General features: G+C 40.7%; 1 protein-coding gene and 2 pseudogenes across 4 annotated transcripts in view; 1 reads left to right on the forward strand and 2 right to left on the reverse strand.

The window, feature by feature from the left end:
• The window catches only part of CACNB3 (calcium voltage-gated channel auxiliary subunit beta 3), a 426,341-nt gene that overhangs the window by 207,860 nt on the left and 201,056 nt on the right, over positions 1-17,425 (reverse strand). The window lies entirely within an intron of this gene.
• Positions 1,094-1,212, reverse strand: LOC135052282 (5S ribosomal RNA; annotated as a pseudogene).
• Positions 4,119-4,237, forward strand: LOC135052323 (5S ribosomal RNA; annotated as a pseudogene).

Consider the following 17,425-nt stretch of genomic DNA (forward strand, 5'->3'; position numbering starts at 1 on the left):
AAACAGCAGGGGATTAGTGCAGGAAATCAACGCGTTTCGTCTCATCAGACTTCTTCAAAGGGTAGGGACATAATGAGCTTCCCTGTCTATTTATAGCCAGAGTACCTGGTAAAGGGGTTGTGACATCACTGGTGGTCACATGATGCAATTAAATATTGCAGGCTTTTAAAATGCTTTTTAGTGCAATGAAATTACATGAGCTAGACATTCAGAGCAGAGTTAGTGGTTATAGAGATCAAAAAACGGGTTCTAAATACTCTACAGTCCATAAATACAGTAAATACGATTTCCGCCACACTTCCGGTGACGGGTGCCGAGTTTTCGTCACTTCCGCCCCACTTCCGGTCCGCGATTGCGCATGCGCCCGCGGCGTCTCCCGGCTTTCAGGATGTTCTCTACGCTTGTGTCCACGGCTGTCCCCGGCAGGCGTCAGAGTGTACAGGAGGGTTCTGTCTCCAAGGACCTATGCTGCGGCGGCCATCTTTGCTGGGATTTAGTCCATTTGATTTCTATAATGTGGCGGCCATCTTTTGGTAGTGCTTTTGGATCCAGATAGTTTCCAGTTATACCCGTGTCCATGACAACGATACCATAAATAGAAAGAGAATAGATGGTAATATCCTGGCAACAGATGTTATTTTGCAAAACATTCAAGACGATTCTTTATATATATTTTTTATGTATATATGATCATCAGCAAGAACCATGAGAATAGTAATATATAATATATAACATGTATATCTCCCGTTTTTTAAAACAATAAATAAATAAATAAAGTGCTGGTGCAATGTTAAATATAAGGCAATGTGTAAAAGACCTCAGGGTAGAAGGTTTAAGAATATTAGAAGGTTAAAAAAATATATATATATTAAATAGGAGTGCAAAGTGCAACATGGTAAGATATAAATAACAGTGGGTTTTGAAATAATATATTTCATTATTATGTTTAAGAATAGTATAGGTGACAGTGCAAAGTGCGGATTGGATTAAAATGGTGGAAAGTGCAGAGTTTTTCGTGGTCTATGGCGTTATTTTAAGGAGTGTTAATATTACAAACATTATAAGTTGGTATTAAACTGACGTCATTTATTAGACATTACAGTACCCAATCTTCCCAGGTAGTCCCCTTCCCTGGTACTGATCAGGCCCAAACACTGCTTAGCTTCCAAGATCGGACGAGATTGGGCGTACCAGTGTGGTTTGACTGTACGCGAAAAAGATTAGACATCATAATACCACGTGATTTATTGCTTTATTCTTAAATGTTTGGTGGGCAGTAATTAACTGAATCGTGAAGTGAGGGAAGTAAAAGGAAGAACAATAAAAGACTAAAAGAAACAATGGAGTATTTCTGGGATACTGCACCTCATAGAAAGGGTGCAATTTCGTATCCCTCATTCAGGCCAACTGGATGTAGAGTCTGCAACTGGAAAATCCAATACATTTCCCGTCTTGAAAGTTTGTTTCCAAGATCTCCTCCTCTCTCGACCAACAGATTTTCAGCTCTACAAAGAAGGGATTCAACAGGTGACCAGGATTTTTTATCATTAAGAACGGGAGCACGAACAAAAGACACGGTAAGAAACATGGTGACAGAGGACAGCAAACAAGCATCACCCATGAAGAGACGGTTTTTAGAAGAAGAGGCAAACGGGGCGGTAGGAGGAAGAGAACAGAAGAGAAGGAATCTACATTAGCCGAACCAAAAAGTAAAGGCATCTTCAACCTATCCAAACATACACTAACGAAGCCAGAGGCAACACTACTAAGCAGAGGACTATCATTCGCACCTACAAGTGGATACAATAAATTTGAGACCTTTATCGACCTGAACAAATTCATAAGAAAACTTACTCTCAAAAGACACTTCATAAGGAAAGAAGATGCAGTCATAAGCAATTATGTAGACCGTTCAAGATCCGGTTTAAAACCAACATCCAAGTATTACCCTTTGGAATCAAAGGGTAACAATATCAGCATGTTCTATGAACTGGTGAAGAAAGATTTATGCGACACAGAACTAAAACCGGTAAAGGAAAAGAACATGAAAAATCGTGAATGTGAAGCCTTGAAAAAACTACAGAAGAGTAACAACCTGGTTATAAAACAGGCTGACAAAGGGGGTGGATTAGTTATCATGGACCACGATGCTTATACGAAGGAGGCACTAAGGCTATTGGGAGAAACAAAATCATACACAATGCTTCAAAGCGACCCAAACGAAGTCTTTGTGGAAGAACTGAGGATGTTACTTGTACAGGGACTAAGAAATGACGTGGTAACCAAAGAAGAATACCAATATCTTATGCAGTCTAATCCAATTACCCCCATTTTTTACTTTCTGCCAAAAGTACATAAATCTTTGACCAACCCACCTGGCCGTCCAATAGTGGCAGGTATAGGCTCACTAACTGCAAATTTATCGGAATATGTCGATATCTTCCTGAAGAACTATGTGAAAGACCTCCCATCCTTCTTGAAAGATACAACATCAGTACTCAACCTATTGAAAACAGTAGAATGGAAGGATACTTACATTTGGGCAACAGTGGACGTTCAATCCCTGTATACATGCATCGAACACTCTAAAGGCATAGCTGCATGCAGGGAATCTTTAGACAGTGATCCATCTTTGACCAGCACTCACAGAAATGTTATATGTGATATTATGTATTTTATCCTGAGCCATAACTATTTTAAATTCTTAAACCAGTTTTATCTACAATGCTGCGGTACAGCGATGGGGACGACATTTGCCCCGAGTTTTGCAAATCTTTTTATGGGATGTTGGGAGAGAACACAGGTCTACACCCTAAGTGCTTTTAAGGAAAATGTGGTATTTTATAAACGTTACATCGACGACATTTTAATCATCTGGGACGGCACACCTGAAGCTTTTAATGAATTTTTAAGGACTTTGGGAGACAATGATTTGAACCTTGCCTTCACCTCAACAACAAATGATAGATCCATTGAGTACTTGGATCTAATTTTAACTGGAGAAAAGGGAAGAGTCACCACCAAGAATTTCATTAAGAATGTAGATCTGAACAGTTACCTACACTACCAAAGTAATAATCTGGAAAGGTGGAAGAATAACATCCCGACCTCCCAGTTCTCAAGAATTAAACGGAACTGCACAAGTACGAAGGACTGTGAAGACCAATTGGAGATCTACAGGAAGAGGTTTGAAGAGAAAAGATACCCGAAGCCCCTTTTAGATGAAGCACTGGAAAGAACGAGAGTTTTGGATAGGGAAAAGCTACTAACATATAAAACCAAGGATGAAACGAAGGAAAGAATAGCCTTCATCACTACGTATAGTCAACATGAAAAAGTGATTAGAAACTCCCTTAGATCTCATTGTGGAATCCTTTTAATGGACCCAGTGCTCAAAGAAATCTTACCGCCCAAACCAGAACTAATTTTTAAAAAATCTAAAAACCTCAAAGACCTCCTTGCACCTAGCATGCTGAAGGAAAAATCCACCTGGAACATCCCTATGCTGAAATGTACGGGGTCTTATAAATGTGGAAAGTGCAATATATGTAAATACTTACACCGGAACAGGAAAACTTGTAGCGATACAGAGGATAAGAAGGAATACACTATAAAGGACTTTATGAACTGTAACACATCATCCGTGATTTACCTCTTGGAGTGCACCTGCAAAATGAAGTATGTAGGAAAGACGAAGAGACCACTCAAAATACGGATCCAAGAACATATAAGAAATATCAAGAACAAGGTTGTCAGCCACGCAGTCTCTCGACATTTTGCATGTAAACATAACTCCAATCCAGAGGACTTTACATTTAAGGCAATTGAACACATTTGCTTGGGCGAGAGAGGAGGAGACCTTGGAAACAAACTTTCAAGACGGGAAATGTATTGGATTTTCCAGTTGCAGACTCTACATCCAGTTGGCCTGAATGAGGGATACGAAATTGCACCCTTTCTATGAGGTGCAGTATCCCAGAAATACTCCATTGTTTCTTTTATTCTTTTATTGTTCTTCCTTTTACTTCCCTCACTTCACGATTCAGTTAATTACTGCCCACCAAACATTTAAGAATAAAGCAATAAATCACGTGGTATTATGATGTCTAATCTTTTTCGCATACAGTCAAACCACACTGGTACGCCCAATCTCGTCTGATCTTGGAAGCTAAGCAGTGTTTGGGCCTGATCAGTACCAGGGAAGGGGACTACCTGGGAAGATTGGGTACTGTAATGTCTAATAAATGACGTCAGTTTAATACCAACTTATAATGTTTGTAATATTAACACTCCTTAAAATAACGCCATAGGCCATGAAAAACTCTGCACTTTCCACCATTTTAATCCAATCCGCACTTTGCACTGTCACCTATACTATTCTTAAACATATTAATGAAATATATTATTTCAAAACCCACTGTTATTTATATCTTACCATGTTGCACTTTGCACTCCTATTTAATATATATATATTTTTTTTAACCTTCTAATATTCTTAAACCTTCTACCCTGAGGTCCTTTTACACAGTGCCTTATATTTAACATTGCACCAGCACTTTATTTATTTATTTATTTATTGTTTAAAAAAACGGGAGATATACATGTTATATATTATATATTACTATTCTCATGGTTCTTGCTGATGATCATATATACATAAAAAATATATATAAAGAATCGTCTTGAATGTTTTGCAAAATAACATCTGTTGCCCGATATTACCATCTATTCTCTTTCTATTTATGGTATCGTTGTCATGGACACGGGTATAACTGGAAACTATCTGGATCCAAAAGAACTACCAAAAGATGGCCGCCACATTATAGAAATCAAATGGACTAAATCCCAGCAAAGATGGCCGCCGCCGCATAGGTCCTTAGAGACAGAACCCTCCTGTACACTCTGACGCCTGCCGGGGACAGCCGTGGACACAAGCGTAGAGAACATCCTGAAAGCCGGGAGATGCCGCGGGCGCATGCGCAATAGCGGACCGGAAGTGGGGCGGAAGTGACGAAAACTCGGCACCCGTCACCGGAAGTGTGGCGGAAATGCCACTAATATATCGTATTTACTGTATTTATGGACTGTAGAGTATTTAGAACCCGTTTTTTGATCTCTATAACCACTAACTCTGCTCTGAATGTCTAGCTCATGTAATTTCATTGCACTAAAAAGCATTTTAAAAGCCTGCAATATTTAATTGCATCATGTGACCACCAGTGATGTCACAACCCCTTTACCAGGTACTCTGGCTATAAATAGACAGGGAAGCTCATTATGTCCCTACCCTTTGAAGAAGTCTGATGAGACGAAACGCGTTGGGTTTCCTGCACTAATCCCCTGCTGTTTTTTAAGTTAAGTTGATATCCTTATCCTTGTAATATTTACTTGGTTCATACTTTTATGTTTTTATGTACTTTGTAAAAACCTTTTTTTTACTCTCATATATATTTAAAAAGAAATTATATATAAAATACATTTTATACATATATATATTTTTTGGCTTTTAAATTTACCATTTTTTAGCAACACTGAGCGCCGAACCCTATCTCTCCAGCTTTCCATACGTCTAGCAGTGCGGTACCGGCACTGCATCCTTAGGGCCCGGCAGACACCTTTAATGAGGTTATGTGTGTTCTCTTATGGTAATTTTTAGGTAATCTCATTTTAGATTATTTACTATAATACTTTTTACTGAGATCATACTTCACAAGTGGCGCTGTACCTCTCCCCCTCTTTCTCCATATATATATATATATATATATATATATATCCATGGATTGTCCTGCACTCACATCTCAAAACTTTTGATGAACAAGCGGGTGCTCCTAATGGGCCATATAGGTCCACTATTAATATGCAAACAAATCCCACAAAGTGGAGGTGCACTCTCACAATAATGGAGTCATTCAATATGTAAAAATCAGTCGTCACCAAGGCTTTATTCGTGTCAACGTTTCGGTCCGTAACCGGACCTTTCTCAAGACAGGTGACACATCAGTTCAGTCGAGTCGGCAATAAATACAAATACATCTGAAAGGACAATGTTCATAATTACGATCACAAGCCTCACCGGTCCCTGGAAAGCCTAGCACCAACAGGAAAAACGCCACCAACAAAGATAGGTGCATAGTACAAAAAGAATATCCCCAGTGTGCTAAAGAACAAATTAACAGACTCTTACTCTCCCGTACCTGTGACGTTCAATGCATCGTCAGCAGATACCCTGTCATTGTTCACTATAATCGGCTGATATAGAGGACTCACAGTCTATCAGGCTGTTATACAAAAAAAAGGGGGAACATGGAGTCATATAAACTAGTAATCACCACAGTAATAGGCACAGCCAGTTATAATGGCAATCACCCACACATACCCACAGACACCTGTATACGGGACATCCTCAAGTACTGATGCAGCCACTGGTGTAATGCACACACATTTTATTTTATGCTGCCAGAAGAAAAACATGTAATCCATTATCAATAAAGCGTATTTACACCTTAAGCATGCAATAAAATATCCAGAAATGTTACTTACTCAGTGTGGAAGAAGCTGTGCATGTGGCTGCATAGCCCTCCAATCCACTGAGTGTAAGTTAAATACTGCGCCGGCCGGAAGTGCCCGTGAAACCGGAAGTCGTCCACAAACTGTACAATACCCAACCACAAGGCATACACTAAACATACCTCAAGAGCCTAAAGCAGGCGGTTTAGCAGTGTGTAAAACACTGCAACCGCACACAAGTCCCCAAGTCCGGCCGCGGCCGTTATTCACCACATGCGGTCCACGGACCGGAAGTGACGCCGGTTTGCGTTCTACCGTCAAAAAAATAGCGCTGGACCGTAAAACCGCTACTAGACATCACATACACTGTGTAGAAATTTAACCAAATTACACAATGCCTAACAAAACACTGCATAGACACTACTAATTGGCCTATACTATTATACAATGATAGGAGAGTCCACATTTCAATTTAAAACCAACCGAGGAACCGCCCCCCTTGTGCCAGTAGCCCAAATATCCACTGTACAGAAAGGGGCACAAATCATCATATACCATACCAACAATGTTCACATCATACGTGCCATAGAGGGCAACGGTCATGTGGTGAATTACGGCCGCGGCCGGACTTGTGTGCGGTTGCAGTGTTTTACACACTGCTAAACCGCCTGCTTTAGGCTCTTGTGGTATGTGTAGTGTATGCCTTGTGGTTGGGTATTGTACAGTTTGTGGACGACTTCCGGTTTCGCGGGCACTTCCGGCCGGCGCAGTATTTAACTTACACTCAGTGGATAGGAGGGCTATGCAGCCACATGCACAGCTTTTTCCACACTGAGTAAGTAACATTTCTGGATATTTTATTGCATGCTTAAGGTGTAAATACGCTTTATTGATAATGGATTACATGTTTTTCTTCTGGCAGCATAAAATAAAATGTGTGTGCATTACACCAATGGCTCCATCAGTACTTGAGGATGTCCCGTATACAGGTGTCTGTGGGTATGTGTGGGTGATTGCCATTATAACTGGCTGTGCCTATTACTGTGGTGATTGCTAGTTTATATGACTCCATGTTCCCCCTTTTTTTGTATAACAGCCTGATAGACTGTGAGTCCTCTATACCAGCTGCTTATAGTGAACAATGACAGGGTATCTGCTGACGATGCATTGAACGTCACAGGTACGGGAGAGTGAGAGTCTGTTAATTTGTTCTTTAGCACACTGGGGATATTCTTTTTGTACTATGCACCTATCTTTGTTGGTGGCGTTTTTCCTGTTGGTGCTAGGCTTTCCAGGGACCGGTGAGGCTTGTGATCGTAATTATGAACATTGTCCTTTCAGATGTATTTGTATTTATTGCCGACTCGACTGAACTGATGTGTCACCTGTCTTGAGAAAGGTCCGGTTACGGACCGAAACGTTGACACGAAAAAAGCCTTGGTGACAACTGATTTTTACATATTGAATGACTCCATTATTGCGAGAGTTCACCTCCACTTTGTGGGATTTGTTTGCATATTAATAGTGGACCTATATGGCCCATTAGGAGCACCCGCTTGTTCATCAAAAGTTTTGAGATGTGAGTGCAGGACAATCCATGGATATACAGTACACGTCTCCGACCGAGCGAGTATTTCCTGACATCCATCATACCTAAGGACATTGATACACTGATTCCGGTCGCTTGGATCCAGGGGGTATATATGTACTGGATTGATAAATTATCAAAGTATAGGGCGTGGTTACACACAGTACCTTTGGCGGTCTGCGTTTGATCAACCCGATTTTTGTGTTAATTTATATATTATATATTTTTTACACTGTATTGTACAATTATGGCACAAGGAGGGGTATATCTCATGGATGATGGGTTGTTGGCCCAGGCTGAGGCAGGCACTGTCTCCTTTACTGATGAAGAGAGAGAGAAATTGTTGTTCGATAAACTCGACTTTGAGTCCCTTCCGGCCGAAACACCAGCCGATATTTACTATAAAATATTGAAACACAGGCAGAGGGAGGTTGATTTAACCCTGCACGGCCAGTTCTTGTCCGAATATTTAAGGAAAAAACAAATCCCACGAGGATTTCGTATTACCAACATACCGACATTAGGTCGTAATAATCCTGTGTTCTGTAGCCGCTGGTGCGGTGTTCTTAACAAATGCTCGCTAGACCTGATAGCATTGGTGGTTGAGGAAGTAGGACAAGAGTTGAAGAAAGTGCAGATAGAGTCTGAGACAACTATCACGACTCTAACGGTATCACTTAGGGATGATAAATCTCAGAATTGGAATGAACGATTGACCACCCAGATTGACTCATACCGTAAGGAGTTAATATCATTTAAAAGGAAGAAATTAGCCACAGTTGGTAATGATTATCAGAACCATGCAGTTTATAGGTGGCTGTTAGGGAACTCTACCCATGAGAGACAGGGGCGCCTCGGTAGGAGACAGCGAGCCACTCCTTATCCTAGAGACTATGGCTCCTCACTATCCACATCGGATACAGACTACCCTGAGGGTCATTCTGACAACAATAATTTTTTAGAACAAGGCACAGATCGCCATACTATACACAGCCGTATGTTAAGAAGCGGCACCGACCGCATGCGAGGAGAGGGGGGTACCAACCGACGAAGGGGGAGGCGCAGGCGCAACTAGATATTGTGTTTAATCTTTCTAACACCACTTTTGATGAAGCACAATTGAAATTGCTCTCCAGGGGTCTCTCATTCGTTCCCACATGTGCACCTGACTCTTTCCAACAAACCATTGATCAGTATAAGTTTGGGAGATCACTCCGATTACGTGAGTTTTTTGCTGATAAACCATCTAATACATCCAGAGTCCCATTTAAGACTAAATCTAATTTCGATCCACCGTCCTCCCATTCTAGTATACGGACGTTTTTACGTCTAGTACAGCAAGAAACTAAGAGGACGCCTACTAGGCGTACATACGACAATTTATCTGCTCCAGAACGTATAGCTTTGAAACAACTACGAGATGCCCAACATCTAGAATCAGACCAGCCGACAAGGGTGGCGCGGTCGTGGTCCAAGATTGGGAGGACTACGACCGTGAGGTGACTAGACAACTATCTGATAGATCCACTTATGCGAGATTGAATTGTAACCCTGTACCACGGATTAAGGCTAAGGTAGATGGGATTATTAAGTTAGGTTATGAACATCGTTGGATCACTGACGACCTTAGAACATTTTTGACGGTTGAGAACCCGAGATGCCCGGTTATATATCTTCTACCGAAGATTCATAAGTCATTGGCACAACCCCCGGGACGACCGATCATCGGCGCTGAAGGCTCCCTACTTCAGCCATTAGCGCGATTTTTAGATAGTGTTTTACAGCCATTAGTTCAACTTATACCGAGCTATCTACGCGACACTAGTCACTTTCTGCAGAGTTTGACTGACATCCAGGTGACCAGGGGTTCTCTCTTGGCAACTATGGATGTATCTTCGCTTTATACGGTGATACCCCATAAAGAAGGTCTAGAGACATTAAGACAAGCCTTTCAGTTGACACCATGTAGTGAATTTCCCACTGAGTTTCTTCTTGATCTCATTGAATTGGTTCTCACGAATAACCACTTCATGTATAAAGATGATTTTTTCCTGCAGTTATCTGGCACTGCGATGGGGTCAAATTTGGCCCCATCGTATGGCATTCTTTTTATGGCGTGGTATGAGAAAACCTATATACAACCTCGTTTTGGGCATAAGATCACATTTTTTCGTAGATTCATTGATGACATCTTCTTGATTTGGCAGGGAACAAAGGAGGAGTTTGACAGTATGGTGGCGGAACTTAACACTCTTTCTAGTCCTATTCGCTTTACAGCCACCTGCTCGGGATCTGAGATTAATTTTTTGGACGTCACTGTAATAGTTTCGGGCTCTAGACTATTGACTACACTCTATCGCAAATCCACTGATCGTAATTCCCTATTATTAGCCTCTAGTAACCATCCTCCAGCCTTAAAAGATAGCTTGCCTATCTCCCAGTACTTGAGGGCTATGAGGATCAATTCTGAAGTAGATCGTAGACATGAACAATGTACTGAGATCACCTCTCGTTTCCTAGAGAGAGGGTATTCTGCCATGACACTTAAGAAATGTCTTGATAAAGCAACGGGTATATTCTCTGGAACCATCCCTAAAATGAAGAAGGACAATAGGATGATTTTCTGCACTCAATACGATGGGAGCTCCTCGAAAATTAGTAAAGCGGTACGCCGCCATTGGCCAATTCTCTCGACAGATAAGGACTTACCTTTTAAACAGGTTAAAGCACCCATGATGGCCTATAGGAGAGGGGCTAACTTGAAACAGCTACTGATGCGTCCGACCCTGTTCCCGATTGAGTCTACAACCAAAACCACCTCCTCTTTGATGCAGGCCAAACCTGGCTGTTTTTCCTGTGGAAGCTGCACCACGTGTCGATCTATGTTGACTGGTGCGACTTTCAATCATCCACACACAGGGAGAACCATTCAAATTAATTACCATCTACACTGCCGTCTCGACTATGTGATCTATATCCTCAAATGCCCGTGTGGACTATGTTATGTAGGACTGACCACACGGGCATTTCGTGATCGTATGGCTAATCACAGGTCCTCGATCCACACGGCATTATTGACCGGACATACTGATAAGTCAGTGGCCCGCCATTTCTTACAGCTAGACATCAGGTGGCTAGCCTGAAGTGTAGACTTATTGATTGGATTCCACCCAAACCAACGGGTGGTGATAGGACCTTAGCATTGAAACGGCGTGAAAGCTACTGGATCCACACACTAGACACAGTTACCCCAAGAGGCCTTAATGAGGGAAATCCTCTCAATGTGTTTCTTTAGACCACTATGAGTGTGGCGTCAGTATTACATCCCTGGGTTCAGTAGGGGTGATTGTTGGAGGTCTGTGTATGGTTCTGGGTTACTGTGTAGCAACCTTTGTAGATCTTGGTGTTGCTGATTATCGTTGTGTTATTTCTCTCTAGATTTATGTACATATCAATTAGTAGTTTGAGTGCTGTATTGGTTGATTCTCGATCTGTTTCAGATCTTACCATAAACTGTTTGTGGCATAGTCCACGCCTCCTGTGAACTTACCGGTCTCTGGTTCACCTGGCACCTGAAGATGTAGATTTAATATATGTTTACATACTGATATTGTTTGTATGTATGTGCACATGTATCTAAACAGGTTTTTTCATTAGTTATAGTTTTTATGTATACTATGTACGCCTCTTAGATTTGTGAGCGTTGCCCTCTATGGCACGCATGATGTGAACATTGTTGGTATGGTATATGATGATTTGTGCCCCTTTCTGTACAGTGGATATTTGGGCTACTGGCACAAGGGGGGCGGTTCCTCGGTTGGTTTTAAATTGAAATGTGGACTCTCTCTCCTATCATTGTATAATAGTATAGGCCAATTAGTAGTGTCTATGCAGTGTTTTGTTAGGCATTGTGTAATTTGGTTAAATTTCTACACAGTGTATGTGATGTCTAGTAGCGGTTTTACGGTCCAACGCTATTTTTTGGACGGTGGAACGCAAACCGGCATCACTTCCGGTCTGTGGACCGCATGTGGTGAATTGCGGACGGACTTGGGGACTTGTGTGCGGTTGCAGTGTTTTACACACTGCTAAACCGCCTGCTTTAGGCTCTTGTGGTATGTGTAGTGTATGCCTTGTGGTTGGGTATTGTACAGTTTGTGGACGACTTCCGGTTTCGCGGGCACTTCCGGCCGGCGCAGTATTTAACTTACACTCAGTGGATAGGAGGGCTATGCAGCCACATGCACAGCTTCTTCCACACTGAGTAAGTAACATTTCTGGATATTTATTGCATGCTTAAGGTAAATACGCTTTATTGATAATGGATTACATGTTTTTCTTCTGGCAGCATAAAATAAAATGTGTGTGCATTACACCAGTGGCTGCATCAGTACTTGAGGATGTCCCGTATACAGGTATCTTACACTGTGTGTGGGTGATTGCCATTATAACTGGCTGTGCCTATTACTGTGGTGATTGCTAGTTTATATGACTCCATGTTCCCCCTTTTTTTTGTATAACAGCCTGATAGACTGTGAGTCCTCTATACCAGGCGATTATAGTGAACAATGACAGGGTATCTGCTGACGATGCATTGAACGTCACAGGTACGGGAGAGTGAGAGTCTGTTAATTTGTTCTTTAGCACACTGGGGATATTCTTTTTGTACTATGCACCTATCTTTGTTGGTGGCGTTTTTCCTGTTGGTGCTAGGCTTTCCAGGGACCGGTGAAGCTTGTGATCGTAATTATGAACATTGTCCTTTCAGATGTATTTGTATTTATTGCCGACTCGACTGAACTGATGTGTCACCTGTCTTGAGAAAGGTCCGGTTACGGACCGAAACGTTGACACGAATAAAGCCTTGGTGACAACTGATTTTTACATATTGAATGACTCCATTATTGCGAGAGTGCACCTCCACTTTGTGGGATTTGTTTGCATATATATATATATATATATATATAAAAGAAAAATGTATAGACTGGTGCGCTTCTTCAGGGATCGACCGTAAAAGTGGAATCCTTTTCCGTATAAGTAAAATTGCTGATATAATAGCCTCAAATGGTTAGTAACACAGTCTCACAAGCTTAAATAAGTCTTAATAGGCACCCTCCACTCTTCAGGGCGGCAGCTCAGTTCCTCAGTATACCAGAGGTATATGGCGTGGGTTCTGTAGCAAAGAGAGGAGAAGAACAAGCGCCTATGGTGCAATAAGTTTTTATATGTGTTTGGATGACACTGTGGTGGGATATATATGCGTACCAGATAATTTCTTTAAACCACGTCAAATAGATAGAAGTCAGTCAGAAAATTTCTTGCTGGCAACACCATCAGATACTTTCTTTAAACCACGTCAAATAAATAGATGTCAGTCAAAGTATTTCTTGCTGGCAACACCATCTAAGAATCAAAAAAGACGAAATCGCCACATGGCGTAGTATTTCAGGGTAAACGACAATCTCCCCCAAAAAACAACTTAGTATGCGTACCAGATTTAGGTGTATAGTCAGCATCAATATCTAGTGGTCATGTGTCCAGAATTCTCCCATTCAATCCAGTACACACAGTAGTTGTAAAAACCAGTCGGAAGACTAGGAAATTTATTCAAATTAATGGCTATAAAACATCAAGTAAGTAAAAAAATAGATCAGTTAAAAGAGTAATAAGTAAAGCTTAGCTTAATAGCAGTGTAAGGTTCTGCTCAGGTCTCAACGCGTTTCGCCAATCAAGGCTTCCTCAGGAGATAAAAGTGCAGTCCATGGTAGTGTCTTTTTAAAGCTCACTGGGCCAGTTTGACCCTCTACTTCCGGTTTATGGGACTCCCGGAACCGGAAGTGACATGTATTCCGTTAAAATCGAAAGTGAAACACATTACTGATGTACTATGACTATTGACTCATAACAATAAAATAATGGGGTAATATACTGAAGTTGGTGGGAACATAGGCAATGATTTACAATTGATGGTAGATGTAAAATCTCCGGAATAAAGTTCATGCATATTTTACCATAACCGGAAGTGACGTCACTTCCTGTTTACGTATTTTTCATTCTGATGTGAGAGAGTAACAAATTGGTGGCATCATAAATACCCGTCCACGTATTTTTAGTTCTAATATGTAAGAGTGTTAGTGATACATTGGTGGCATAATGGATAACTTAAGATTCAAGCTAGATAGACGGCTTGTATTAGGCGCCGTCCGCGCTTGAAGTTCCGTGCGGTTCACCATACCGGAACCGGAAGTGATGTCACTTCCCGTTCTCGGTGAGGATATTTTAGTATTTGATGCACAAGAATCAAATAGGAGGCAACGTGGGTGCATTAAGAAAGTGCAAGGTGTAAGCCACATAGATGGCTTGTATTAAGGCGTCGTCTGGTTATATAACTGGGCGCGACGTAGCGCTCGAAAACCGGAAGTTACGATATCCGTGTTGTGAGCGTCACTTCCGGTTTACATATCGGCGGCTGGTAAAACTTGCGGTAATACTTAATAAAAATTCTTACATGTACTGGTTATCACATGTATATGGTACAGAACAAAGTAATGACAGTATTGGGACAATCTATTAGATATATACATTTATGGCTATAATTGGATAGGAATGCGTCCACCGGAAGTGACGCGATATACTGGGAATTAGCATATATAAACATCCCATTTATTTTACTGACTGTCACACAGTTTAAGGACATATTTAAGCTAATTATATATATAAAAATAAAAATAAAATAATATAATAAGATGGCGAGATAATTAAAAGACATAATTATTGGTGAATATTTACCAATTACACCACAGAGCCAGTGTTTAGAATATTAATATACTGAGGCACCAAGTTGGGCACTGATAACAAGGTGCTTCTCATAACCTCGTTAATATATAATAGAGTTATGTGGTCATACATTATAAATAATACATATTCTAAAATCAGTAATAGAGATGAAGAAAATAAGTTAGGTAAAACGATTTTTATAAAAAAGGTGCGATTTCATATCCTTCATTATGTCCATGTGGGGACATGGTGTTCAAGGTGAAGATCCAGTACATCTCTCGTTGGGATAATTTCCTTAGCAGGTCTCCACCTCTGGTACCCAGCTTTACATGTTCTATCGCCTTGAAGGTCAATGAATCTGGTTTCGAATTGTGGACCTCTGTGAAGTGTCTGGAAAGGGGGTGGCTTTCAACATTATTTTTTATGTTGCGAACATGTTCTTGAACACGTAATTTGAGGGCTCTCTTGGTTTTCCCTATGTATTTCCGCTGACAGCCACATTCAATCATATATACTACTGATGTAGTGTTACAGTTTATGAAGTCCTTTATCTTGAATTCCTTCTTATTGTTTGTATCTGAGAATGTTCTTCTATTGGGGTGTACATACTTGCACATAATGCAGTGGCCGCATTTATACATCCCTTTGCAATTAAGGAATCCTGCAGTTTCATTTCTTGATTCTTTGAGCAAACTTGGTGCCAGTATTTCCTTTAAGTTGTTGGATTTCCTGAATATTACCTCCGGTTTATCTGGTAATAACTCCTTCAATATCGGATCCATCTTAAGGATGTGCCAGTGTTTAGAGAAAATTCTTTTGATTTTATGCTCTTCACAGTTGATTTTGGTGATGAATGGTGCTACTAGCTTTTTGCTGTGGTCTTTATTTTTCGGTTGTAGGATGGATTCTCTGTCAAGTTTTTCTCCTCGACATATAGCTTCCTTAATGATGCGCTCAGGGTAGCCTCTTTCCCTAAATCTATCCGCGTAGATGTTTGATTGTTCATGAAAAGTTTCGACATTGGTGCAGTTTCTTCTAATTCTGTACATTTGGGAATAAGGGATATTGTTTTTCCACTGAAGAGTATGGCCACTGTCGTAGTGCAGGTAGCTGTTGGTATCTACTGTTTTAATGTAGTTTTTTGTGATGATTTTTTCACTGTTGTTTGTGAGCACTAGGTCTAGGAATTCCACTTTTTCCTTGCTCGCTGTACTGGTGAAAGTGAGATTGAAATCGTTCGTTTGGATCCCTTCCATGAATTGATTGAAGCTTTCTTGGTCTCCATCCCAAATTAGGATGATGTCATCTATGTATCTTTTATAAAACCGTATATTGGTGGCGAACCAAGGGCTATCATAGATGTTGATCTGTTCCCACATTCCCATTAGGATATTTGCGTAACTAGGCGCGAAAACTGTACCCATTGCGGTACCGCACACCTGTAGGTAGAATGTATCTCTAAATTTGAAGTAGTTGTGTGTTAGAATAAAATCGATCAGTGTACATAAGAAGTCACAATGTTGCTGCGAATTGTTCGGGTCCGAAACTAATTTCGCACGACAAGCCTCTATTCCCTTCTCGTGGGTAATACTTGTATAAAGGGACTGTACGTCGATAGTTGTCCACATGTATGTCTCTTTCCATTTAAAGTCTTTTAAAAGACTCAGGACACTGGTGGTGTCCTTGAGATAAGAAGTTAAATTTTGTACATGCGGTTTTAGAAAGAGGTCAACATATTCGGAAAGGTGTGCTGTTATGGAGTCTATGCCCGCAATGATGGGTCTTCCCGGCGGAGCGTCTAGTCTTTTGTGTATTTTTGGTAAGTGGTACATGATAGGTATCACTGGATTACTGTTCATGAGGTATTGGTACTCATCCTTGGTAATTAAATTCTTGTGTAAGGCTGGTACTAGGGTCAGTCTTAATTCATTAATAAATCCCTCCGTTGGATCTTTGGGTTGTGGTTTATATGATGCCGTGTCGCCAAGCAATCTTAGTGCTTCCTTGATGTAGTCCTCTTTGTTTTGAATCACTAGACCTCCACCTTTGTCCGCCGGTCTTAGGATAATTGTATCGATGTTTTTCAATTCCTTTAGTGCATGTTTTTCTGAGTTTGTCAAGTTGCATTTCTTCACTTTAAAATCCCCACTTTCGATTAAATCCTTTTTCACCAGATCATAGAAAATGTTAATATGTGATCCTTTTGATTCTAATGGATAGAATTTTGAAGGGGGTCTTAGCCCAGATTTTGAAGTATTATAGTTGGTCATAATGGCTGTGTCTTTTCTTGCAAAATGTCTTTTTAGTGTCAGATTCCTCACATATTTATTAAGATCAATAAACATGGAAAATTTGTCCGGTTTTTGTGTTGGTGCGAATGTTATCCCCTTACTAAGTAGGGAGATTTGGGGTTGGGTTAATTTATGATTTGATAAATTGAAGATTCCTTTGTCCTGTGGGTTGGCTACTGGTAGTGTCTTTTTCTGGGGTTTTCTTCTTCGTCCTCCTCGTTTTCCCCTCCTTGTAATCTTCTTTTTAATGGTAAAGCTGTTT

This window comes from Pseudophryne corroboree, chromosome 2 (assembly GCF_028390025.1).
Source record: "Pseudophryne corroboree isolate aPseCor3 chromosome 2, aPseCor3.hap2, whole genome shotgun sequence".
NCBI classification, from domain to species: Eukaryota; Metazoa; Chordata; class Amphibia; order Anura; family Myobatrachidae; genus Pseudophryne; species Pseudophryne corroboree.